A 26,814-nucleotide genomic window follows, 5' to 3' on the forward strand; every position below is an offset into this window, starting at 1 on the left:
AAAAGGAAGTCAGGCTGTGTTGTGTGGGGCTCAAGGAGAACCGTCCTCTACTCTCCCCAGAGAATGCTTCTCCTTAGGGTCCACACTCCCCAGGTTCCTTCCTCCTTCAGCTAAGCTTTGCTCTTCCCCACTTGTCATTCAGAGGACAGGTGGTCTGGGGAGATGGGTCATGGTCATTCCCTGGTACTTCACTCTGGAGGACTTCATTAAAGCCCAAGTCAGGAAGTGTACTGGTGGCATCCCAGCCAGGGACCTTCTGTGTCACCAGCCACCCAGGGGTGGCCCATCTGATGTCACAGGTGTCCTTTTAAAAACCTGTTTTTTAATTAGCTTCCAAAGGAATAGCTTTCCACACATACTTCACTTTGGTTAATTCTCCCCTTACCCAACTTCCCTTCAGCTCCCTACCCTTCTTTCTTATCTGTACCTTTTACCTCAGCATTCTTCCTTTCCACTGGAAATAATAGGCTTGATTGTCTGGGGGGTGCAGTGGGGGGACAGGTGCAGTTTTTGAACAGCTAGGAAGGATCCCCCAAAGATAATTTAGACTTGGAAAAGATGGTCAGCTTTGCAGTGTCAGGTCTTTAGCAAGTATACCACAGTGTGCTGATCTTGGCTCTATGGCAGTCTGCCTGAGGCACCTTAGGCAGGTCCCCTTTGCTCTCTATGCCTCACTTTCCCCATCTGTGAGATGAGCAGTATCAGGGTTTACTCTAAGTCTCTGAGAGGACTGAGCAGGTAAACATCTGTGGAGTCCTAGGACCAAATTGTACACATATCAGCTGCTGTGGCTATGCCAGGCCCTGCCTGCCTGTGCCCTTTAGAGCTGGCCTTTCCTCTTTTCTCCTTCCTTCCATCCTTCCTTCCTTCCATCCTTTCTTCTTTCCTTCCTCCCCCCCCCCCCCTTTTTGTTTCTGGCAAGATCTCACCACGTAGCCCTGATTGGCCTGGAATTCTCTATGTAGATCAGGCTGGCCTTGAACTCACAGAGATCTTTCTGCCTCTTCCTCCCACACACAGGGATTAAGCGTATACACTACCATTCCCAGCCTGTAAATGTTTTTTTAAAAGAAAAAAGAAAGAAAGAAAAATGCCTCCTGGGAAGCCCCAGCACTGTAGGTATGGCCGGCAGCCTACAAGCAGGAGGTGGGTCTCTTCTCCTGCTACTGCCTCTGTTGACAGACCCCAGCAGAGCAGCAGTTCCCCAACGAACAGCACTGGCAAGGCAGACTAGAGCGCCCAGATCTGCCTTTGTCCTGGTCACCACCCTGGTGTGTTCATGCTCTCATCTGGCCAGGAAGTAGGATCCAATGAGGTAGAAGAATATTCTGTCTGGAATGGAGGAGCAAATGTAGTTTAGAGCTTGTGATTCATGGCTGGAGAGGCCAGCAGTGCAGCCAGGGCAGTGAGAAGACAACAGTTAGCTGCTTAAAGCGGGAAGATCTCTTAGAAGAGGGAGAACGGGAGAAAGCAGACAAGAATGGCACAAATCAGCACCTTTAGCACTCAGAGTTGTGTGTGGATCCAAGTTCCAGGAAGTGCTGGGCCGCTCAAGTGTAAGGCTGGAGGAGGGGGCAGGACAGAGGCTGGTCCCGCAGCACAGCTGTTGGGAGAGACTTGGAGAACATGGGATTCAAGGAACTCACTGTCCTTATGGCTGTTTCTGCAGCCCTGTGTGCTTGCTACCAGCAGAAGGAACCTCATTTCTCACCCACGTTTCTGACCTTACCCTGGCTCTCCGCTGCATCTTTAGCACTAGTTATGGTTCTGATGTGTCCCTGAAGTTCCACTTGATCTATTCCAGGTCTCTCGAGCACCCAGAGCCCAGTTTCTCAGAGAGTGCTGTAGATTAGCCCCTATCCCCATGGAAGAACAGCATTTATATGGGACCTCAGCGTATCACTTTTCTGGAAGAGCCCAGAATACAGTGCCATTAGCTTCTGACCCCAGTGTCTGCCTCAACATTTTTTGGAGGACTATGTTAGGCCTTCAGAATGCTGACCTCTCCCACCATGCCACTGGAGATGGAGCAGGGGCTTGTCTCCAAACTGAGGTTGAAAGGTGTTGGGTATGTAAGAAGCAGGACACAGTCTCCATCTCCCCCACAGGCACATTCCAGGTTCAATTTGAGGGTCAGACTGGAGGGCTGTTCCCTAGGGTAGCAATGACCTGCTTTCGGTGAGCCTGGACCTGCTGCCTTGGTTCTCTTCTCCTTTCTGAGCTGGAAGGTCTGCTCTGATTAGCACGCTGACGTCAAGAAAGCATGTCACCTTCAGTCTCCCCTCGGCCTGGCAGCTGCGATATATCAGTTCAGATGTGTCCCCTGCCTCACTACAGGGGCTAAGGCCAGCGGGGAAAGAGGGATTATGTTGTTCCCATCTGTCTGCAACTGCCTGCCCAGGCTGCATCCAGCTGTTCCCCATTCCCTACTGCCAAGAGGCAGATGTTAGGGTGAGGTCAACCTGGGATCTGGGGACCTGCCCATCAGCTTCACGTGAATGTCTTCAAGGCTATTTCTGGCCTTACCATTATCCCAACGGCTTCAAGTGATAAATATAGACACAGATTGAAAAGCCCCAGTGGCAGGCAGGCAGGCAGGCAGCATTGGGGGAGCGTGTGGACGGGGGCTCGGCTATAAATAAGTCTGCTGGAACACCTCCCCAGCCATGCCACCACTGCTGCTGCCAGGCTAGCGTGCTTGTGTGTGTGTGCACTCAGAGAAATCCACTCCCTCCCCAACTCCCTGCCTGAGCACACTTGTTCCTGTGGGATCACAGGTAGAGGAGGGGTGGAGAGAGGTTCTGCTAAGGAGATGGAAGAAAAAGACTGCAGTATATGTTGGGGGCTGTAGATAGCAGGGTGAACTGCTGTGGTCTTCTTCAGTACCAAGTAACCATTGTAGAAGGGAAATGTCAAGTGATCCAGCAAGCGGGTCCTGGGGAAAGCCACATGGCATGGGGAATATAAAAATATGTCCCTGTAGCTTTCAGTCCTCTCAGTTTCTCCTGGTGTAGCAGATCTGAGGAGGAGGAGGCAGTGCTCCTGCTGGAGGCTATCATATACCTCATTTGCTATCTTTTCCTGGCTTTGCCCTTCCCAAACCCAACCTCTTTGTGAGAGCACAGTTTGTTTATCTCTGCCCATCTCTGTTCCCACTGCTGGACCCCAGGCCAGCTCACCAGGTGACCCTAGTTTGGGCTGAGCTCACAGGGGCAGGAATTCCAGCTGTTCCCTGACCTGTGGCTGTGCCCCACCTCCCCCACTCATGCCTGTCTCCATCTTCCTGCCTTTCTTGGCATCCTGTAGTTCCTCTCCTTGCGCCTTCCCTTCCCTGTCTTTTTCCTCCTCCGCCTCCTCTCAGCCAGAAGCAATTACCTGGGGCTGCTGGATGGGGATTGTGCTGTGCTCAAGAGATGCTTCATTTCTTGTGGAAAGGTTAAAAGTCGGTAAGCTGGCAAGGATCCTGGGAACTCACCATGAAGAAAGTACCATGGCCATGCAGTCACCAGTCATGGGAAGTGACGCCCCGGGAGCCCCTCTGTGGCCTCATTTAACAAGGGCTGAGCATTAGAGCATGAAGCTGGACCTAGTGAGAAGTGGCATATATTAATATTGTATAGATAAATGATGCCCTGAGTGTTTTGGAGATTGCAAGAGTGGGCTGTCTTATATGAGAGCGCCTTTGAGGGAGGGAATCATGTTCCCTTTCCCCATGTATTCCCTGTGCTGTAGGGCTTCAGGAGACAAAAGAAAGCACAGGACCACTTTGGCCTATTGAGTGGGTAACATGTGCAAGGACTTGCTGCTTAGTCCTAAGTGTGCACTCGGTGCGCTCAGTGTTACTGCCAGGATGAACTAGGTCTGGCTCTTGGTTTCAAGGCATTCTTGAGCCACAGGAGGAGACAAGGTGCTATGCTTTTGTGATATCCATGCAAATGACAACCACACTGTATAGGAGCTGGGGCTTCTGCTCTGGTGCTGACATCTGAACTGGGTTGTAGAGAAGGCTGTTTGCTGAGCACAGACGTGGGGTTGGGTATGCAAGGGAAGGAGGCACTGCAAGCCCGTGTCTGTTATGGACAGCCTGGAATTCTGGCTGTGGTTCCTGGTCGGACTGTGCTGGGGGAAGCTGGACTGAGGGAAGAACCAAGTGGAACCTTGTGCAGGGTGAAGCTTAGATGGCATCTGGGAATGGAGGAGAATGTCGAGGGGCTTTAGAGGAATGCCAGGAACTGGTGTGTATTTTAGAAGTTTCATTTGACTTTGTGTGAGTGACAGACAGGGGATGGGGGACGCACATTACAATGTCTTTGTTGAATACCTGGAAGGTTTTTCTTTTCTCTTTTCTCTATTTATTTTCATGAGGTCCTGTAAAATTGGGGTATGTGCTCATGGGTGCATGCCCAAGAGACAGTTGTTTCTAAAGATGGCAGTGCTGAGCAGCCATGAGCTGAGGCTTGCAGGGCCTTGTGACAAGCACAGAGCCATCAGTTCCAATTTGCTTAGCTCTCCTCTTCAAGGGTGACTTTGTCCAGCAAGCTTGGCCAAAGCCAGTAGCCAGGCCTACAGCAGAGATAACCAGTCCCCCAGGAATTGGCCTAGGTCTTTCTTGACAAGCTCCCACATCCCTAAAGTTGAACAGGCTGCTCCTAACACAGTGTTTGAATCCCTGCTTGCCAATTGGATCCATTCACCTCTGTAGTGATGCAGAACCCAGAACTTCAGCCTCCAAAGAAAAGTGAACAAAGAAAGCATGCTATACAAGGAACAGATAAACACATCTTCTCAGGGACCACAGAGCCCTGAGTGCAGACTAGACCACAGTCTCATGATGTAAATACTGTTGTGGTTTTGCCAGCATGGGCTGATAAATAGGGTGATGAAATGAGGCTCAGGACAGAGGTGGTGTTTGTGAAAGGCTGGTGATGAAAAATCAACAGCTCTGCTGTTCCTATGCGGACCCTATCTATCCAGGCCTTCAGTTCTAGACCTCTTCTCGGTTGGGGAAACTCACCCCAGGAGGGGGAGGGCCACACACCAGGTACCCACAGAGAACCTAGGCCATCCTGGTACCCGCAGCTATTGTTCTCCCCTCAGCAGGGATGTGGGAAACTCATGAAGTTGCTGGGATATGGAGGGACCCCAGAGACTTCCTAGAACCCTCTGTCTTGCTCTATCTGCTTGCTAGCCAATGGTCATACAATCCATGCTACAGCTTGCTATACTCTCCTGGCTTCCTTATCAAGCTGGCTCTTTCTACTTGTACCTCTGGCCAAGCTGGGCTGTTGTCTGCGCACCTGCCTCCTAGGAAAACAAGTAAGTGCTTGCTGGAGGTTCCGCATTCCAGTCTGAGAGAAGGCCACTCTGTGCCCTTGGGCTGTCTGATGCTGTCCCTCCTAAGCTTTCACTTGTCACGTTGTGAAATGGGAACCCTAAAATGTCACCCACCTGGTGCGTATGCAGAGTTATATGAAACAGGCCAGGGCAGGGCAGCCAATACAGCTGGACACTTAGCTGTCCCTTTAAGGCGATGGTGACACAGAGGGAGAAACTGAGGCTCAGAAAGGCTGTGACTGGTGAAAGCAGAGGAATTGGTGCCTGTCTGACTAGGTCTCTTGCCTCCTGTGGTGCCCACCCCTTCCCTCAGTTGTGGAAGAACAGCTAAGAAGAATGGGAATAGGCCTCTGGTCAGAGATCAGGATCCAACCAGACGACCTTGAGCAAGCTACTCCAGCTTAGCTTCTTGGTCTGCACGAGTGGCAGGGCACACAGCACACAGTCCAGTCCACCTTCTGCTGGCACTGAGTGGGTGGTTGCTGCTTCATTCTTCCCTCACTGGGCAGTAAAGGTTAGTAGGGTGCTAGCACCAGAAGGTTAGGGAGACTGTGAAACCTTCTGTTTCTTTTCCCCTTTCTTCCTTTGGCCTGACCCCCGCTGGTCCAGGTTTAAGGGTAGAGCTGAAAGAACTTTTTTTAGGCTGGAATAGGTCTGGAGGAAGTGTGGACACATCTCCTGCAGGCTGCCATCCTCCTCCTCAACCATCTGGAAGCTGGCAGGCCTGAGGACTCCGGGGCCCTGGCCTGGGCTCTGACAAAGTTCTCTCTGGCCAGTGCAGATGGAGGGCGTGATTTATGGTGCTGTGAGGGGAAGAACTCTTCTAATGGTCAGCTTCCACAATCCCTTGCTTTATGGCCAGAGTTAAAGGCAGCTGTTTGGATAATGTCTCCAGAGTACTTAAGCTGACTTTCCTGGGCTAGAGAGGCCAATGGAGACCTCGGTGACATCATGTGTGAGCCACATGCACCAGATTTGAAGCTTTGGGGCAAACACAGGCCTTGGCCAGCTGCCCTTCAACATACCTAAGGATGTCGGGCCCCAAACTGGGGCCAGTCAGGATTGCCTTACCTGGGAAGCCACCTCTGAGCTTTCTGAGCATCTGAACATACCTCAGGGTTCCACATTCCCTAACTACTTTAGTTCTGTCCGCTCCAGACTAAGCTGCTACTCTGAGCCCAGGCCACCCCTCTAAGTCTATGGTTCCCCAGGGATGATGAACTTCAGATGAGACAAGAACTTCTGAAAAGCACTGCCTAGTTCTCCTGGCCAGACTAGCAGTTCCACAACAAAAAACTGGGGACCCTAGGATGCGGCAAAACTGACTCCGTAGCCCCCATGCTTTCCATATGGGCTAGCCCACATCTCTTGCTCAAATGGCTAGAGAAGAGGGCCTTTGTCTGAGTTGAGGGGCTGGTCCCTGGGAAGCAGGTAGTACTGCCTCTGCCTCTGGCCAGAGCATTCAGACAGTGCCAGCCCAGCCTAGGCCTGCTGGCTCTGTGCCACCTTACACTCTGTTCTAAGCCCCACTGGCCCTGCCTCCCCAGCTTCTGAGACTCTGGGTGTCTTGTGCTGGTAGTAAGTGGGGGCAGGAGACAGCTGAGCCTGATGAGTACTGGTGGCTGTCTCTGCTCAGGTGCCTGTTTGTCCTTGCTGTTATTTCAGAGACAAGATAACCCTGTTCATTGGCAATCCAGCTTTATGCAGGGTAGGAGGGATGAAATATATGGGGTGTGGGGGACCACATTTCTGTGGACCACATTCTGTCTGCTGGGTCTCTAGACTCCATCTGGATCATTCCATAGAGCTGACATCTGTGTTCTCCAGCCCAGCTCCAGCCCCAGGTGGGTGGTTCTGAGAGGGGGATGCGAGCTGCTTCCCCAAGGGCAAGAGGAGAGAAGGCACGTGGGAGTGTAGGGCCTTTACCTGGAGTCACCTTCAGCAGGGCTGAACTCGGGTTAGTTTATTAATTCCTGCATTTAAAAATAAGCATTCTAAATTAAATATTTATTCAAGATAAATATTTAAAAATATTGAGATAGTCACATACCATTCAATCTACCCATTTAAAGTGCTGATCCTGGCATTGTTTAAAATATTCTGAATTGTGTAATTATCACCACAGTCAACTTAAAAACATTTTCATCTCCTCAGAACCCTCCACTTCTCTTCAGACCCTCTTCCCCAGGCTAATCTGCATCTGTCTTCATTGCCTGTCCTAGATGCTGCATTGAGATAGAATCCTGTAGTCTTGACTTCTTACTCTGGTATCTGTCGCCCAACATGATGTTTTCATGTTATCCTCATAGTGTGGATCAGTCCATCATTCCTTATTTATGGCTGAGTCATTGCATCATATGAGCAAACCCCATTTGGTGGCCAATGAGTTTTTAAAGGATGACTCTACATCTTAATACAGTTATGAGTTAGTGAGGGGACAGGGGGATGGGCACACTGGTGGGGAACGTAAACAGAAGCAGCTTCCCAGAGGCCCTCGGGGATCAACTTAGAGGCTGAACCTGGACTCCAGGTCTGACAACCTCTCTTACACAGCTGGTTGTCAGGAACACTTATGAGACCTGTAAAATGGGGGTCTCCTAGGTTGTCTGGAGGTTGTCATTTTCTCTTTTCAGGACTCAGGGAGATCTTGCAGGTCGTGAGGACAGGGCTCATCCAAAGCAGACACAGCTGTGCCTGAGGAGGCCACAGCAGAGCCCCAGAGCCTCTTCAGTTTCTTCTTTGAGGAGCAGATCTGAGGCCTGGAGGAGGCTTGCAGGCAGATCCGGAAATTGAACCCAGATTAGAACCAGTGTGATTGATAACAGCCTAGGCATTAGAGGAAAGGCAGTTAAATATTTGTTTAATCTTGCTCTGATTGTCTGTCTTTTCAAACAGTGACTGCTGACCGTGTTTATGCCCTGCCGCAGTGCTTTCTGGAAAATGGGGTCCTTTTATTCACAGGAAGAGCCCCCTTCTGCTAGTTCTTAGTCCAAAGGTACCACTGGAGTCTCAGACACAGCCCTCAGCTTCATGAAGTGATCTATCCATATCACCGTCCATACAAGCTGAATGCTGACTAGGGGGCTACCCCACCCTAGGGATCCCTCAGCCTCTAAGACAAAGTGAAGGAACAAGGAAATCAGAGAGATACCCCAAGGAGTGCCTCTCCGACTGGTGCCTGACAGAAGCCAGTAATTGCATTGAGTTCCCCTTCCAACCCAGCCACCCCCAAGATGAGTGAGAGAAGAGTATACTGCCGTGTACATGGTCTCAGGTTGTAGGTGGACAGGATAGCGTGACTCTCCAAGGTCATGAAAGAGCCCAGATGGTGGCTTGTCTTCTGTGAGAAACTTCAGGCCAGCAGCCAGGCTTCTGTGGGCTGGGGTCAATAGGAAGGTGCATTCCTGCGTGAGTCAGCATGGCCCACCTCGTGCTTGCTTTGCATGTGGCATGCCTGTGTGCCAGTTTCAGTAGCTAGAACTGGCTCTCTGAGTGAGTGGTGTGCCAGTTTGAGTCTCATTGATCTCAGCCAACTTTCACCACACAGGGGAAGAGTTCCTTGTACCCTGAACCATGGAGCTCCGGGTGGAAAAGTTAGATGTATAGATCGGGTTGCTTCTTTCTTCTCATGAGTGGTGTAAGAACAAAGTGGGGAAAATGGATAAGCCTCAGCTATGTTCTCCTGTGAGACCAAGAGGCTCTGGCAGCTGGCAGCCGATGCATTTGTCACCTGGGTACTATACTTCTGAGTGGCTGTAAATTGCACACCCCATGATGTGGCACCTGCTGCCGCAGGTCACTCAAGCACCTCAAGCAGGTGGCCTCCTAATGAAGTGGCTCAGGACAGGGACCCTGCTGTGAAGCCAGGCACCTCTGCAGGTGGTGGGGTGGTCAGATAGAGAGAGGAGATGCTCCTGGCTGTTTCTGTAAGGCCACCTATAGCTGGGCAGCCAGGCCTGGCAGCAAGGGAATGACTGAGAGTGATCCAAGTCCTTCCTGCTATGTGTGCCTATGACCATGTCACCACCTAGCTCAGTACTAGGTCTCTCTGCCCAAGGAAGCTGGACAGGGGCCAACAGGAATCTTTGACAGTCATGGAGGATGGAGGTAAATTAAGATACCTAGAGCAGTTGCTGGGTCTTTTAAAAAAATATTTATTTTTGTATGTTTGTACATGTGTATGGGGGGAGTACAGAGTCCATGACACATGGGTGGAGTCAGTTCTCTATCATTTGGGCCCGAGGGGTCATCCTCAGGTCCCAGGCTTAGTGGCAAGTGCCTTTATTACGGAGCCATCTTGTTGGCCCTAAACTACTGGCTCTTGAGGAGCAGTCCTGTAACATGGCTGTATGGCCGGCCAGGACTCTGACTCCCTTGGAGCCCAAGTTGCCCAGAAGATTTTCATTGGGAACTAGCCGGATTAGATCAGACACTGGCTGGCCTTTAATGGCCAACAGGACTCAGGCAGTTGCCTTCTCTGGGCTTCGTGTCTGTGTCTGTAAAGAGATAAAATGCCTGCCTTCAAGGACTGCCTGGAAGATGAAAGGATACAGGTAGGATCAAAGGTTGGCGCACAGTGTGGCCATGCAGGTGGCCTGCAGGGTCCTGCCTCCTGCCTCCATGGTCATACCCGTATGTTGTCCCCTCCCACATCGAGGGGCTGACCTGTGTGTTGCGAGTGAAGTGTCACTTTTAAGACAAAATTATAAAAGACAGAGGAGCTTTCTCTGTTTTTTCTCTTGCTTCATTTGTCCCTGAAAGCTGCTGTCCTGTAGGGACTATGGAGAAGCTCTCTGGAAAGTTCTGGAATTATGGTGAGATGCAGGGGTAGACTTATGACCATCAGCCTACACCTGATGTCAGTCACATGAGTGGGTTCTTCAGAAGTGGCCCTTCATGCCCTAGCAAAGCTTTCAGATGACCATAGCCCCTGCCCTGGCCAACTTATTATGGCTGCTGAATGACCCAGAGCACAGCCACCAGCCAGTGTAAGGTAGTGAATGGTTATTATCTGAACCATTATTTAGGGTGGGTGCTGTTTCACACAGCCATAAGATCTTGCACGGGGCTCTGTGCCTACCAAGTTCCTTTTCTCCTGGACTGAGGCATCTTCGTATCCAGGGCAAAACTGTTTTATTTTCTGCAAAGGTGCCTCTTGGTGGCTCTGATGTGTATCTGCTTGTCTTGATGGCCATAGCAGGGTTTCTGTAAACAGCCTTGCTTTGCTGTATCCATGGTCTGGAAGGGCCCAGCGATGCCCCTGCTTCATGGTCTGTATCCAAGGGCTGATGAGGCTGTGAAAGATCAGCCTCGTTCTAGAGCAGTGTGGTGGGGACATCTCAGACTTGTCTGATAAATGGCAGTACCGGGGTGAAGCAGGGATGTCTGGACCCTTGTGAATGTGGAGGGAAAGTCTGTCCTCTCCACTCTATGTTCTGCTCCCTCTCCCTCAGCTTGACCTGTTGGCCACCTGAGATGCCAGCCTTGCTTCCAGGTTTCTCACTTTGTTCCCCAGCCTACACCAGGAGGAAAAAGGACCTCAGATGGAACTTCATAAAGAAGTAGACAGCTAGATAGCATCGTCCTTTTAGGTGCCCCTCAGCCTCGCTGGGGAGGAGTCGTGACTTCTGTTTGTCACTTTCTTATTCACAGAAGGAACCTGAAAAAGACAAACTCTAGTGCTCTCAGCGTACCAAGGTCCTGCCACCTGTGCTCACTGCGCATGTTTAAGGATGGCTTAGAACCAGCCAGCCAAGACACTGTGACCCCGTGTGCCCACAGCGGCAGCCCTTGAAGGCTTCTCTTATGTGTCATCTGTCTTGAGCCTTTCATATATGCTACACATTCTCTTAGCCATGTCTGAATACCTGCTATGTTTTTAGGACTGAAGGAGATGTAGTTCCTATTTTGTCTTTTAATTAGTCAGAAATGGACATATCAGCAGCATGCCATTAGTGATCAGGCTGACATTAGTGATCAGGGCGAGGGAGACAAAGGGGGAACACAGAGGCCAGATGAGAAGGACATTTCCAGAGAAGGCAACATTGTTGCAGTGACACCGCATATGAGTCCTTGTGCTTCCTGCCTCTCCTGCTTTAGGGCTTACTTGAAGGGCATCTTGTTAGAAATGAGCCTGTCCCTTATCCTCTTTAGCATAAAGAGTAACCTTTTCCCTCAGTTTTTCAGAGGTTTGTTAGAATCACCTGTAAAACTCCTTTGGCGTGGTGCCTTTGAAGGGTGGTAGTGGCAAAGAAAATCTTAGCTTATCATATAAGTTACTTTGCATTTGTTTATTTAAGCTCTATATTTCTCTGCCACTCCCACCTTAACCCTACTTCCAGTCCACCTTCTAAAGCCAACAGCCAACATTTTAAATGCCACCGGTGTGTTAGGTGTATTTTGAGCACTGGGGATTGATCAGGAAGCCACATGAAATCCCTGCCTAAAATATACGCTTTGATCATTGTGGTGGTTTGGATGAGAAATGCCCCATAGATTCATATATTTGAGTATTTGGTCCCTAGTTAGTAGAACTATTTTGGAAAGGATTAGGAGGTGTGGCCTTGTTTGAGGAAGTGGGGGTGGCCCTTGAGTTTTTAAAAGTCAAGACAGGCTCAGTTTCTCTGTTTCTGTCTCTCTCTGTGTATCGTTATCCCTCTCAGTCTCCAGCTTGTGGATAAGACGTAAGCTCCATCACCACTCCTGCCTCTTCACTGCCATGGTCCCCACCATGCTCATAATGGACTCATCCCAATTTAATGTTTTCTTCTGTAAGTTACCTTGCATGATGTCTCTCCACAGCAATAGACTAGTAACTAGGACAACAGTGTAAACGCAGGAAGAAAAGCACACGAGGGAAGGGAGTAGAGAGAGGTTTTAGATAGGGTACTAGGAAAGGGCATCTCTGCAGACCTATATAAATTTGGAAAGAAAGCAGCAGCAACAGGGGCAGTGGTCCTGGGATAGAAATATGCTTAGCACGTTTGAGAAACAGTGAGACTAAACAGAACAAGAGAGGAAAGGCCGTAGGAAGTAAAGAGAGAGCCATCCTGGGGGACTCAGGTCATAGTGAAGACTTTGGACAAGATTCTGAATGTGAAGGGGGTCCTGGGAGGATTTTGAGACAGTGACATTATTTCCTGTACATCTACATCTTAACTTGCTCACTGTGGGCCCCTGGAGCAAGAGGGTTAGCAGGACCCACTTAGAAGTTATGTTTGTAGCAGCATATAAGTCGCCCGCTGGCAGTTTCTAGGTATTCCTAGGGACTTGCTTGGAGGGCAGTCTAGCACCATCCCACCAAGTTGGAAGCAGCTTCCCCTCCTGCTGTGCACATAGAATCTTCCACCTATGTGAAAGACCCCTGTGTCTGTGGTTCTCTGGGGTCCTGGAAAACCTCATAAGCCAGGGGTATGGAGATCATCTCTTAGCGCCCAATCCTGGCTCAGAGGGAGTTAACTGTATGCTGTATTAACCTAAACAGCTAGACTAGGAGAATGCAGTATGGAGCTCTCAGTCCTGACCCTGGGGAGACTCAAGATGCACCAGTCCTGTCCCGCCATCCTGTGGGGTTCCCAGGAGATGTGCTCTGAGATCTTTCCCTCAGGCTTCCCGAGGTTCATGCAATCCCCATGTCAGGGCTGTGGAAGCAGTTGAGGTCAGCCTTCTGCCTGCTCCAGGCTCCTCTGTACCTCGGTCTTTGCTTCTTCTGATACGCTATGGAACAACGTTGACCAGCTTGAGCCTGGAGGAGTGGAGCAGAGTTTAAATCCTGTTTCATCACCTCTTAGCTGTGTGGCCTGGGGGCAAATTACTAACCTCTTTGCAATTTGGTTTCTATGCATGTAAAATATAGAGCAAAGGGTCAAATCAGTTCATCTGCATGTTGTGAGCCTCAGTAGTGTGGTTCACGGTGGCCCTGCTCCTGGTCACCCTTGAGTGATTAGCGTTACATGGTGACTTTCTTGAGCTTTCTGGGATGGCTGCCCTGATCCTCTTAAGAAGAACATTCCTGCATGATGGGGAGATTATGGTCCTAATCCATTTGTCCTTACCATTTATGACTTGACCAGGGCCCTGCCATATGCTGAACACTGTTTGTGCATCATTTATGTAGTCCGTGAAAAAACTTGAGAGATATGTACTAGGAAGTCCCCATCAGTGTAGAAGGGAGCCCAGGCCTCCGAGGGATGATGGAACTTGCCAGGGCCCTCTAGCTGATTTACAGCAGTGCCAGCCCTTGGCAGTCAGCTCAGAATGGCTTTCCTCCAACCAGAAAGAGCCACGGGGCTGGGTGCTTATCATGAGCAGGCTAGGTTCTGGGTCTCCTGTCCTTGCTTGTGGTGCCCCCCTCCCTGGCCCCAGTGATCTTCCCTGCCTCTCTCTGACTGTAGATGGTCAGAGAGAAAACTCTCTGTAAAAATACAAATAAACAAAAGAAGCAAATTATGTAACATCTGGGGCTATGCATTCCAGAGAGAGGAGATGGCCAGTACGAAGGCCTCTCCGTCCCTCCTAGACAAGGTGCTTTCTGGGCCTTCACAGCCCTGCCTGCCCTCTGGCATTTGGCATGCCATAAGCTATCAACGAAACAGGAAACCTTGGCCCAGGGACACTGGGCAACACAAGGGTAAGAGAGGAGCCTGCAATAGTCACCATGGAGTGGCTGGCACTTTTGTATTTCCAAATGGTATTTGAAAAGTGGCCTTCAGTTGTCTTGTATTTTTATAAGACATTTTAATTTTACACATACTGTAAACTCTTCCACGCTGGTCATTTGTAAGCACATAAGTCAGTCACATGGACTGTATTCACCATGCCATGTGGTATCACTTACTCAGCCTGCTTTCAGAATTTTGCTTGTTTATTTTTTTTGAGACAGGGTTTCTCTGTGTAGCTTTGAAACCTGTCCTGGAACTCGCTCTGTAGACCAGACTGGCTTCAAATTCAGAGATCCGCCTGCCTCTGCCTCCTGAGTGCTGGGATTAAAGGTGTGCACCACCACTGCCCAGCTTTTCAGAATATTTTTATCTGTCCAACAGATACTCTGCCCATTGATAAATGCTGTTCCTTCCCATACTATGCTGTCTGTGGATGTCATTCTGCTGGACAAGCCACAGAGTGGCTCACAGGACATGCGACCTTTTGAATTTGGCTTCTACCACTAGGCAACATGTTTTCTGGGCCCATCGATGTTGTTGGAGCAGACATTTTGAAACAAGCTGTGTGTCTGTGCAGTGTCATGAAGTGATGCAGGAAGGGGATGAGAAGGTGAAGCCCCTCCATCTGTACTCAGTAGGTGGCAGTGACTCCCGCTGTCTCTGCTTGGGCTCAGCTCTGGGTTCTAGATAGGAGCACCTGGAAATGCACAGACCCTGCTCCACACTCCATGCTCCCACAGCTCCATAGCATCCTGGGCTGAGTGCCTAAGTGCTGCTCATCCCTGCCTTGCCTCCCATTTGTGAAATGGAAAGAGTTCTCTGTGCCTGAGTCAGCTAAGGGCCAGCCCTGTGTTCCAGTGTGAAGGGCGCGGGGGCGGGGGAGAAGGCTGGTGGTGATTCTTACACTGTGATTGTCTTATTTATTAAAAATTAATTGAGGGGCCTTGATGCATCCGGACTTGAGAGAAGCTGACAGGTCATGTGGTCTCTGAAAGCACAGGGCTGGTAATCCATTTTAAAAACATTTTCTTCTTCTTTTTAATTTAATGGAGGAAATCATTAGCTGGAGATTGGTAGCACTGATTTATTTCTGTTTTGGGGGGGCAGGAGAGAAGATCGCCTCTAATTGCCGCTTGTTCTAGAAATACACCAGCCAGACATTCCCATCAGCTGGGACTGCTGGTTGGAGGTAGGGGATTGCATCACATCTTCTTCCCTTCAGACTCCGGGAGTGGCAAGGGGCTCTCTGGGTGCAGGTAGGTGGCCCTGATGTCGGCAGCAGATTTTCACAATAGTAGCAAAGCTGCTTTTGGTGCCTTGATCCCTCAAGTGAGCCCTAGTGGAGTGCACTGTGTAACGCTGGAGGGCGGTCCTCCAGATAGCCCGTGTTCAAGACTTCATTCCCAGGGAAGCAGGAGCAGGACCCCCCATCTGGGAAAAAGGACTACGTGCCTCCTCTGGGGCTTCATCTGGTTCCAAGGGGAGGCAACTGGGTTCACCCTAAAAATAACCAAAGATGCAAACAGCCACGAAGTGCAAATGTTTTTCCTGTCTGTGGCCAGATCACTTAAAGGTACAGCTGTCCTCTGCTGCCACAGTGCTCATTTCTCCTAGAGCAGAGAATAACTTTGAGGTGACCCTTGAGCTTTATAGGATCCCCAAGTTGAGGTCTGCCTGACTCACAGACCCTGAGGACCCAGCCCAAGACAAGGGGTGCAGGCAGACCCAGACAAGTATGGTCATATCATGAAGCCTCCTGGATTCGAAGGCAGGATCTTCTTGTCTTCAATTTACAAGTCTGTCCAGCTCAGAAAAAAAGATGAGTAAAGTAGTTTTGAGAGAGAAGATGGCTGTAAATAGCTAGGCAGGATGTGGAAAAGGTGAGAGGTGAATTGCCTCCAGGGTTGTGGGCCCCGCTGCAGAGCAGGACTGAAGGCCAGCCCTCAGCCTACCCTCCAACAAGGCTCTGCTCCTTGGGTGGGATGTGTGTTCCAGGCACTTCCGGGTCTCCCACTCTCTTCTCTGCCTCTCTCTGTACTGGTGGCTGCTGCCTGAGTCTCCTAGGCATCTTTAGATGGCGGCTGGGAGTCCTGCATCGTGGCACAAGACTTAAATTCTAGCATCCAGGAGGCAGAGATGGTAGTTCTAGGCCAGCCAGGGCTACATGGTAAGACCCTGTTTCAGAAATAAAACAAATACACACTGTAATTAGGATTTCTTAGTTCTCTAGAAAGTTCTCCCTGGATACGCCACATCTGAGAAGAATACCCTAAAGGGGCTAACCATATGAGAAGAGCCATAGTGAAGTTTTGGGGAGAGTCCTGCCACACTAAATATGGCCACACCTTAAGGGTGGTGGGCTTGGGCTTCAGGGCAAGTGGCTGTGTAATTGGGTAGGACCAGGAATCAAGTCTGTATCTAACGTTGGGCCTGGCAGAGACCTGCGAAGTGAAGTACTAACTTGCAGCTCCTCCATCCATCTACTGTTGTGCATTCAGTCATCCTGCCGTCCATCCGTTTCCCATTCACCTGCCTGTCCATTCCGTCATCCCTCTGCCTGAGTACTCACCCATTCTTCATCCATTCAGAACATTTGCTCAGTGCCTATTGTATACCAGGTATTCTATGCATGTACCCTGGGATACAACTATGAATACAGCCACCTAGAAGCCTTCATTCTAGTGAGGTAGACAGTTTTTTTTTTTAATTTTTTATTTGGTTGGTTTTTTTTTTTTTTGAGACAGGGTTTCTCTGTGTAGTCCTGGCTGTCCTGGAACTTTATCTGTACACTAGGCTGGTGTCAAACTAACAGAGATCCACCTACTAGATTAAATCCCGAGTACCGAGAACAAAAACCTGTGCTACCCTGCCCAGCATGACAAGCATGAGAAAGGAACATGCTGCAGCACGGATGGACTGTATAGAAGGACAGTGGTGTAATTCCATGCTGTAATGATGCTGCCAACTGGTCACTGGAGTCAGAGTCTTAGAGACAGAAGTAAAATGGAGGGTACCAGCATGGGGTGGGAGAGGGGTTAGTGTGTATGAGTGTAGATTTGGTTTAGGAGATGAAAAGGTTATAGAGCTAGTGGTGAGGGCTGCATAGCCATATTAATGTTCTCAGTGTCACTGAACAAAGCACTTACAAGCTATCAGGATAACAAATGTTAACATTTACCTCCATTTGGAAAATAAAAACAGCGAATAGTACATTGTATGTTAGGTAAGGATTGATATTATGAAAAAATGAGAGGATCAAGGACAGGAGTCGGGGTTAACTGAGTAAGTGGTCGGAAGACCCGAGTAAAATGGACTTGGGCAGAGGCTAACAAGAGGAGACCGTGCCAGCATAAGTGCCCTGTGGGAAGAGGTGGACCCCAGTCTGGACAGCAGGGATAAGGCAGGGAGGCCACTTGGGGTTTTGAGCTGTGGGAGGCAAGATGTCCCTACAGGTTTGCGGTGGGTCCCCTGGGCCTTCTGCTCCTGGAGCTTGGGAAGCTTGGAGGCAAGGGAGAGCTTCCTTGGAGGAAGGGAACAGACCTGCCCTCAGCAGCACCTGCCAGCTCAGGATAGAAGAACAGTCGCCCCCAGTGTACCAGCCCCTCCTGTAGAAGGCAGAGTACTGCATGTGACCTGCACATGTCCTCCTGGACACCTTACCTACCTCTCTAGGTTACCTGGAGTGCCAAACACTCCGTAGAGCTGTGTGAGGAACTTCCACACTGCACCATTTCCACAAAGAGCCGTCCCACAGTGACACCATTCAGGGAATAATGTCGAGAACGAGTTCTGCACATGCTCAGTACAGACAGGATTCTTTTTCCTCAATATTTTCATTTCAGCCTGTAGTCGGCTGACTCTCTGGATGTGGAAACCACAGAGATTGAAGCTAGCTGTGGCTATGTTTAAATTTGCCCCATTTGTTGCAGTCTTCATGGCCACATTACTGTTGTCCCATATATGCTAGGCAGGATCAGAGTGTGGTCTGGGATCATGTGAGACCATCTATGCACTGGGAACAGCTACAGGGGGCGGGGGAGGGCCTCGCTGAGCAACTGACCCTCAGCCTAGCCCAGAACCAAGGTTGTACTCTGCATAACCAGACAGGGTTCTGCCACTGCATGGAGATGGTAGGAAAGTTCCAATCTCGAAGACATTCCAGAGATGACCTCAGGAGTTGCTGGGGGAGACGGGGGAAGGCAGTGGTTCTAGAACAGGGCAGAGAGGAGGCTCCAGGTCAGAGGTTCAGAGACTCTTGTCATTATGGAGTCTAAGGAGCCTACTCCCCAGCTGCTGTCTGTCTGGTTCCCTGAGAGCCCCACCACATACCCGCTGTCCTTCTAGACAGTCCCTGAGCCAGGCTGCAGACAGACAGATCCCCACACCCAGGCAGCTGAGGTAAGTGGAGGGAGGAAGGGGAAAGACAGAGGTTGAGGAGATAGGCCATTATTTCTTCTACTTTCATAGCTGACCTGTCCTTGGCAATCATCATAGCTCCATGTGAATCTTTAATTTCATTTACAAATAAATGTGAAACCAAACGAAAGGTTCTATCTCCCACTGATACTAGCCACATTTTGAGTCTCAGTGGCCCCTTAGACCTGTGGGATAGCAACGACTGCCCTGGCTGGTGCAGGCATAGAGTGTGGCAATCGCCATACAGTGTTGCGTTAGGTAGCACCTTGTCTCTGGAGCGATGCCATAAGACAGAGACCTGAGAGGCTAAAGAGGGGAACACTCACCAGTTTACAGCCAGGAATGCTGGTGGCATTGGAACCTAGCTTCATCTGTCAGAGAAGGCATGAAGTGGGAGTACTTGTGAGTCCTCCTGCTCAGCTGGCAACTTCCCTGGGACAGAGGAGACTAAGGCTACTTGGAGTCTTCTGCCTTCATCACCATGTCAGATATGGGTGAGCTTTGCTTATTGGAAAGACAGGTGGCTAGACATTCCATTTAGGGTCTCTTGGGGCTTGGAAATGAAGTGCCCAGAGCACTTCCTCGGGTTCTGGGAGGCAGTGGAGGAATAAGAGGAAAACTCATGGGGGCTGGAGTGGGGGCTCAGTGGTTAAGAGCATTGCCTGCTCTTCCAAAGGTTCTGAGTTCAATTCCCAGCAACCACATGGTGGCTCACAACCATCTGTAATGAGGTCTGGTGCCCTCTTCTGGCATACAGACATACATATAGATAGACTATTGTATACATAATAAATAAATATTTAAAAAAAAGAGGAAAACTCACACGTAGAAATAACCCACATGTCCATCCTGTGATGTGTACATATGTACAATGAGGTCTATCTAATCAACAGAATGTTACTCTGCCATGAGGGAACAAAGCAGCCTGCATAGGGTATGGCATTGTATTAACTTTGAGAACATTTTAAGTGAAAGAAGGCAGTCCCAAAAGGTTGCATGCACTTTTAATTCCATTTGCATGAAGCACCCAAAGCAAGCTTGTCTGGACAGTAGATTAAGCCGGTGGTCAGGAAGTGGCTCACCCATGTGTCTCCTTCCAGGTGATGCAGATCTGGGCAACTAGATAGAGGTGGTGGCTTTACCACATTGTGGATATTCTTCATGCCACTGAAGTGCACACTCTAAATTGATGAGAATGGTCAGTTATGTGTTGTGTGTATTTTACAATAGAAAAGTGAGGACACAGTAGGAATCTGGGCAGTGAATGTGCTCTTTATAACGTTTTTCTGACTTATTCATATGCAGGGGCATTTTCATAACAAATTATTGTTGGGGGAGCTAGGAAGAAAAAAATGTTTTCTTGGCTGCAGGTTTCAGAGACAGGATGGGTATAGTAGTCCTCAGATGTTCCCTCAAGAGCAACAGGCGTGGGAGCACTGCTGTTTGCTCCATGCTCTGACCTAAGGTTTGCCAGCTAAGTGCACAGGGGAGACAGAGCATTGGATGCTGCCCCCACCCATGCTTCCAAATGGAGCAGGAAGGGACACAATGTCCACAGCATCAGCTTTCCCTAAGTCTGCCAGCGTCACGGTGCCCCCAGAAGTGCAGCTTGGAAGAGAAAATGGTCTTGTCTCGGTGTGTACCAAGGAAATGAAAGCACAGAGATGTGACCAGACTTGCGATGGCTCTGTGAGCTCCAAAGAGGGAACGAGACTCCAGCCCAGGCTCCTGCGCTCCCCAGTCACCTCTGTAGCACAGAGCCTGTGTGGGGCTGGGGGCAAAGCCGTGGGGTTTGCACAGCAGTTGTAAGGTTGGGAGTATGCAGGTGGGAGATACGGCCCAAAGTAGACCTGGTCCAGGTGCCCATGCTATGGTTCCTTCTTTAACCAGCAGGTGCCCAGCAACCTCCCATCTTGGCTTCCTGCCTGGGTGGCTCTGGGCCACAGAAGCCTTCCTGTGGGTGGGCATCCCCTCCTTCCTGAGGGTGGAAAACTATGACTCAGGGTTTGGTGGCTGAGTTTTAGAAACAGGAGGCAAGGATAGAGAGGCAGTGCTTCTGAAAATCCTGGGGAGGGGACTGGGTCTCTGTTCCTGGGACTTTGACCTTGGGTTCCGAGAAAGCTGCCTGAGGTTAGTGGCATGAAAAAGAGGCAGGTCCAGGGTCCCAGCTGAAGGTTAGTGAAACAACCTGAGAGAGGGGGGGAAGCTTTCTGGGCTTCTCTTTTCTTCAGGGTAACGGTAGTGGAGGACTGTTTTCGCCCACCGTCCCAGCCATGCCCCACCCTGCCTTGGTGCACAGGCCAAGGCCTGTTTGGGGAGGTTGCCACAGCAGAACTGTGGGATTGGCTCTGCTGATGCCTTCCCCTGGCATATGGCTCCTCCGCCCGCCTCGAGCTCTGCCAGCGGCTCCCCTTTCTCCATGGCAACTTAGCTCAGTGGTCCCAGTGGAGGAGAGAGAATCAATTCTCCCTCCTTCCCGCCCTCCCGCTCCACTCCCCACCCCTTCCTCTCCTGCTTGCCTTCCTTTTGCCTCCGTTGTCCCTGTCTGGTGGCTCCTCATACAGCCAGGGGACTGTGTGCTGGCACTTCCAGGCATGAGCTGCCTGTAGCACTGCAGGCTGGGGGCGGCTCTCTGAGACCTGCACATGGGCAGCCAGCAGAGTCTACAGGATGGGGCTGCTGAGAGGGGCCCCAGCCAGCTCCTGCTGCGCGAGGCTCCAGCCCTGGTACTTTGTACCCCCTCCCTTACCTCACATTGGCTTCCTGAAAGGTAATTTTCTGCTTCTTCTTGAACATGTCTCAGCCTTAGGCTAGGTTTATTAGCGAGGAAGGCTCCATCTGGTCAAGGGTCTGTTTGCTTTCTCTCGGAAAAGCTGGGAAAGAGGGAGAGCTGCAGGGAGAGGCCTGGCCTGGCCTGCCGGAGCACTGCCTGTCACAGCAGAGCTGGGGTACACAGCCCCTCTCCTGAGTAGCCCAGCTCCTGTCTTCCTCTGGGGGCCAGAGACGGTGCGCTGCAGCACTTCCCGTTGTGCCTGTGATTGCTAGAGCACGAACAGCCTGCTTTCCTAGAGCGTGGTCGCACCAAGGAAAGAAGGAAATTTAGAGACGCTCACGTGCCCCCCAGCGGGCAGAGCTCTGGCTACAGGCTGCCTAGCTTTCTAACTGACTAGTCCTTAATCCTATGAAAATGGGCACTCAGTGAGGGGATGTTTGTCCCTCCACCATGATTTCAAGAGGATGATGTCAGGAGACTCATCTCCCAGCTGACTTCAGGTGAACTGGTCCTGTGGGTATGTGCTGTGTCCATCTTCACACACCCTGATGCCTTGGGACTGCCACCCAGCACAGCTGCTTTCAAATGGGATTCTAAGAATGGTGGGGGAGCATTCTCCATCTCTTCCCACCCTGGGAAAGGCATTCAGAGGAGTTGGTGGTGTTGACCCCTCCATAGCCCAGCCCAGGGGACAGGCAGCTCCACCATGGCCCCTCCTTCCTGTGCAGCTGGCAGTGGAAAAAAAAAATCCTTGGTTGTCAACAAGAACATCTCCTGTGTTGATGGAAAGTGAGGGCCGAAGATACCGGATTTAGCACCCAGTTCTTAGAAGCTACAGGCTTGAATGGTGTCTGTGTGTAAGTCCTGTCTGATCTTTAAATAGAAAAGCACATACCAAGTGGCCCTGTCTGACTCATGGGGAGCATCAAAGTTTGTTGTGGTATCAGGGAATCCATATCCAACCCTGAAAGTGGTACCCAGCTCAGGAGACTGCCTGCAGAGGTGTTGAGCATTCAGGTGTGGTCCTGAGTTGTCAGGTGGTATGAGACCGAGGATGAGACACACGTTAGCTCGCCAGATGAATAGAGGATAGCAGACTCAAGATCGTGTTGATAAGTCAGGCCGTGGCCACCTGATTGTGCTCTGTTTTTGGTTCTACATTCTCCCTGACAAATTGCTTTGTAATGGCATCAGAACCTCAACAGCAGCTCAAGGCCTGTGTAGCTTTGTGGTTGGGTCTATCTCTCCCATGACCCCTTTCTTTAAAACTACAAGAGAGCTGCCATAGACTATGTTCCTAGTGCCTCCTTCCGAGCAGTAAAACAACCCTGATGGGCAGGACAAGGAGGTTGTGTGCCTGCAGGCGCAGCAGAGCTTCCAGGCTCTGCACTCCCCAAGACCCTCCTGGCATCTGGTGCTGTGCAGGCTTCCTAATGGCATTACCCATGTCTGGGGTTATTGACTGGCTGTGAATTCTGATGGGTTTATGAGCTGTTGGTGCTGGGGAGGCCGTGTGCTGGTTTTGTTTTGTTTGTCGGAGAATGGAAAATATGATATGACACATAAAGGCAAACCCTCAAGTGCAGCTCCTTTCTCATCTCTGCTCTCAGCTTCTGTGGGAGGCTGGTCCAGTACTGCCACCGCCACTGCTGCTATCACAGCAGGCCCTTCTGTCTTGGAGTCTTTCATGCTCCCTCAGGACCAGACAAGCACCCATTCAGATCACTCATTTGGCAAACCCAGAAAGGACAGCCAGAGCTGAGCTCAGAAGGAGAGGCAGGCTCCACCTCCAACTGCTTGTATCCCAGGTAGACCCTGAGTGCCGCCCTCCAGCCCTGCCTCCTCCCACCCAAGTCCTTGCTTAGTGGATGCTCCCAAGTGTAATTGTGATTGCGAGATTGCACATAGCGCTGACTTACTTGAAAGCATCTTGGGGAGCTGCAGAGGGTGTGAGAGCAGCTTGGAGAGGTGGGAACCCTGGCTGCCGATGGCTTCAGCCAGCGAGAGTGTGGAAGGCTCATTCCAGGAAAACTGGAATAATCACCGTATTGGCTGGCTTTCAGGCGGTGAGTGGTTCTTTCTTCTTTAAATTGACAGGAGCACCAGGATTCAGGGAAGGGATGGCGGGAATCTGGGGGAGCCTGTGCTTTGTGCAGACCTCATGGAGCCCTGATGCTGTAAGGGTCAAGTTTGATGCATTTCTCCCGTGCTAGGTTGACCACCAGGCTATGCCCAGGCGAGACAGGCAGCTCTGCCCCTGTTCAGGAATTCTGAGGCTTAGGACAGCATCTGTCTGGGAGGCTGAACCTCTGTCCCCTCTTAGGACACCCTGTCCTTAGCTCTTAAAAAGTCTCTTGGGGGTATTTACTGAATGACCTCAACTGTGCAGGAAGAAGGAAGTTCATGAGTTAAACATTCCCCTGTGTTCTTGTGATTTCCTTGAACACATACATACATATGTATGTACACACGCTCACATCTTTGTGCACTTATGCACGTGTATACATGAACGCACACATGCAGCACTTGTTCAGGCTATTCCCGAGTATGCACACACATACACATGCATGTGCATATCCACATGTACATGAGCATGAACCACACACAAACACATGTGCCCCTTCTGCTAGCAGGAGCTCGTGTATCTATTGACATTCTGCTCATGCTCGCACGATCTTAATAATTGTTTCCAGCACTGCAGGATCACGCACTTGTGCCTTTACTCATTTTTTTCAGCTCAGTCTTACCTGAGTAATGCAGATTGTCCTTGTCCACTACTAGAAAGAGAGCCCACCTTCTCCTGTCCCTCTCTCCTTATCCTGTATGACAGTGTTTGGGGATTTACAGAGATTGGCATGTTCGTCTGTAAGAGAAGCATGCAGCTGCTCACTCACTGAAGATCTCTGGCCCCAAGGGAAGGGGATTATCAGAGAGAGACTGATAAGCTTAAGGTGTGCTGAGATGCAAGCCTCCGTGAGTGGTGTGTATGTACAACTGTCTGGGATGTGTGCATATGTAGAATACGCGCATCTGAGAGTGCATAGCTTGTGTGGTTTGTGATGTGTGTATAAATGTGGGGCATATGCTTGCATATGTGTTCTTTGTTTATAAATATGCATGTAAATGTGTAGCCTGTGAAACATTTACATTATGTGTGTACGTGAATGTGTGGGTGCATACATTTATTTGTGTGCATATATGTGTGGTCTGTGTATGTATGTGAATTCACTTGTGTGTAATACCTGTGATGTGAATGATTGGAGCTATGTGCATGTGTATATTTGGTATTTGTATGACTGTAGTGTGTTATGTAGAGGTATGTGCTTGTATATGGCATGTTCCTGTATATTTGTGGCATGCGTAGTATGTTGTGTGTTTGCGTGTGAGTTATGTTCAAAGTGTGTTCGTGTAGTATGCCCATTGTATTTGTAGTATATGTGTAGTATGTATATCTACAGGGCTCTGTGAAAGTGTGTTGTTTGTGGTGTTATGTGTGTGACTGTGAAGGTACAAATGTACATATGTGTGGTATGTATGTGGTTTGTTATATGTGAGGATATATATAAACATATGTGTGGTATGTGTATGTATATACATTATGTATGTAGGGTATACCATATTCTGTACATGTGAGTGGTGTACTTATGTGTATAGATGTGATATGCTATGGATAAAGTATTTGTGTTTTCATTGAGATTTGCGCAAACGTGTGTGTATGTGCTCATATATGTGTAGTGTTCTGTGAGAATGTGGATATTTATGTGGTGATTCGTGTATGTATGCTTGTGGCGTGTTTGTGTGTTATATAAATATGTGGTGTGTTTATATGTACATCTACAGTGCTCCTTTTTGGATGTCTGGGCACCCCGGCTTCCTCTCCCTTTTCCATTTCCTGGCTCAGTTTCCTGAGAAGCTCTAGGCAGATGTGTTTCATATGACTGTCCTGGAGTCTTACTGATCATTACAATGGGTACCTTCAGCATTTCATCTCAGTGGATGCTGTGCAGACCCCATTTTCCATGCCGTCTCAGGTTTGAACACCCTGTGCCATGAAGACAGAGCCAGAACTCGGCTCTCTGGACTGACTCGTTCATCATTCACACATGCAGCTGCTCCAGGTGAAGAGCAGACCAGGCTTTTGCCTTGGGAGAAAGCCTGGATGGGGCAGAAGGGCAGCCAAGGAAGGCAGTGCTTGTCCCACCTGGCTTCCCTTTCCTGCACCGCAGCTGTCTGACGAGGAGGCTTAGAAGTAACAGTGGCAGGAAGTCCTGGCCCCAGCCCTCCCTCTCACTTACGATTCCTGCCCAGTTTAAGATTCAACACCCAGATACCTGCTCCCCCTACACACACCTCCACTTTGATTAAGAGTACCCCATGGTCTGGAAGACTATGTGCATTGCAAAGTCTGTTTTCCTTATTCCAGGGTCGTAGACATCAATGGCTTATGTGGTAGGGCCTGTGCCTCACTCTCCTGCCTGTAACATGGAGATAACACTGTCTGTTTCACACACCTAACATTCAGAACAGATGTGAAGTGCTTGGAAACGGATAGTGTGTGTTGGCGGAGGTGGGGGTGGTAGGGCTGCTTATAGACAGGTCATTCCAGTGTCTTCCTTAATGGGCAGGACAGGTAATGCACCCATTTAGACACGTGCATAGGGAGAGGGCAGACACGAAGCAGGCAGTGCAAAAGAAGAGTAATCAACAATTCTTGGTGTTTGTGGGGGGGCAGTTTTTGTTTTCATTTTATAATTTTTATAAAAATTGGAGATTATGAAGAAAGATAATTTTTTTAAAAAAGTCTTAGACACTTGAGGACTCTTCCTAGAAAGTTGACAGGATGTGGGGCAACACAGAAGTGCCCTTACCTTAAAGAATCCATTAGAAGTCAAATGACTAAAGGCTGTAGGTGGCTGTGCAGCTGTGGGATAAGGTAACAGACCGTGGGGGAACTGCATCTTCTGGGTTATCAGCCTGAGGCAGTTTCCCCTAAACAGGGTGGGGGTCCAGGGTCTGGGCTCAAGAGTCAGGCTCTGTTGCCCAGAGTGGCCCTTTCACGTGCTAGGTGAGAGGAAGATGGATCTTACACTGGTGTCAGGAATGGGCACTGGTTTTTTTGTTCGTTAATTTACTTTGTTTTTTTGGGGTCCATCATGCAGAAGTGGGTTCCCCTATTAGGTGAACTTTGTTTATTGCTCATTGCTGTGAGCTCTTTTCACATAAATGTCCAACCTCAGAGCCTTGACCGCTGTCACAAGCAAGTTCTAGGCCCACAGCTCGAGAGTCTGGAGTCCCTGCTCTGTTCCATGAGAACTTCTCTGAGCTGCCACTGTCCTTTGACAAAGCCAGGCTTGGTGGAAATGAATGAACTGTGCAAAATGCTGGGGTGAGGGTGGGGTGTCAGGAGGGGGGAACACGACACCTACCAGCTTAACTCAGTGTCTGTATTTTAAGCAGCTACCCATTCTTTGCCTCAGTTTTCCCATTTGGTGTCATAGCAGTCACACCCCTCACTAGTTCCAAAAACAAGTCCAAAGGCCCTGTCCTCTCTCCCTCTGCCATGAGCCTGCTCATGAGGTCCTGGAAATAGCCTTGGCCTCTCTGAGCCTGTTTCCTGGTTTGCACGATAGG

General features: G+C 49.9%; 1 protein-coding gene across 13 annotated transcripts in view; it reads left to right on the forward strand.

Annotated features, from left to right (window-relative positions):
* Positions 1–26,814, forward strand: part of Pitpnm2 (phosphatidylinositol transfer protein membrane associated 2) — a 138,436-nt gene that overhangs the window by 37,262 nt on the left and 74,360 nt on the right. For 2 of the 13 annotated variants that reach the window (XM_075979021.1, XM_075979049.1), the window contains exon 1: positions 20,911–21,180. The exons of 7 other annotated variants lie outside the window; for them this stretch is intronic. The gene's annotated coding sequence lies outside the window, so the exon portion shown is untranslated. Of the gene's footprint in view, positions 1–20,831; positions 21,181–22,902; positions 23,250–26,814 lie in introns of those variants that run through there. 4 more of the 13 variants (XM_075979075.1, XM_075979079.1, XM_075979057.1 and 1 more) reach the window with 4 other exon arrangements.

Source organism: Microtus pennsylvanicus, chromosome 1 (genome assembly GCF_037038515.1).
Source record: "Microtus pennsylvanicus isolate mMicPen1 chromosome 1, mMicPen1.hap1, whole genome shotgun sequence".
Lineage (NCBI taxonomy): Eukaryota > Metazoa > Chordata > Mammalia > Rodentia > Cricetidae > Microtus > Microtus pennsylvanicus.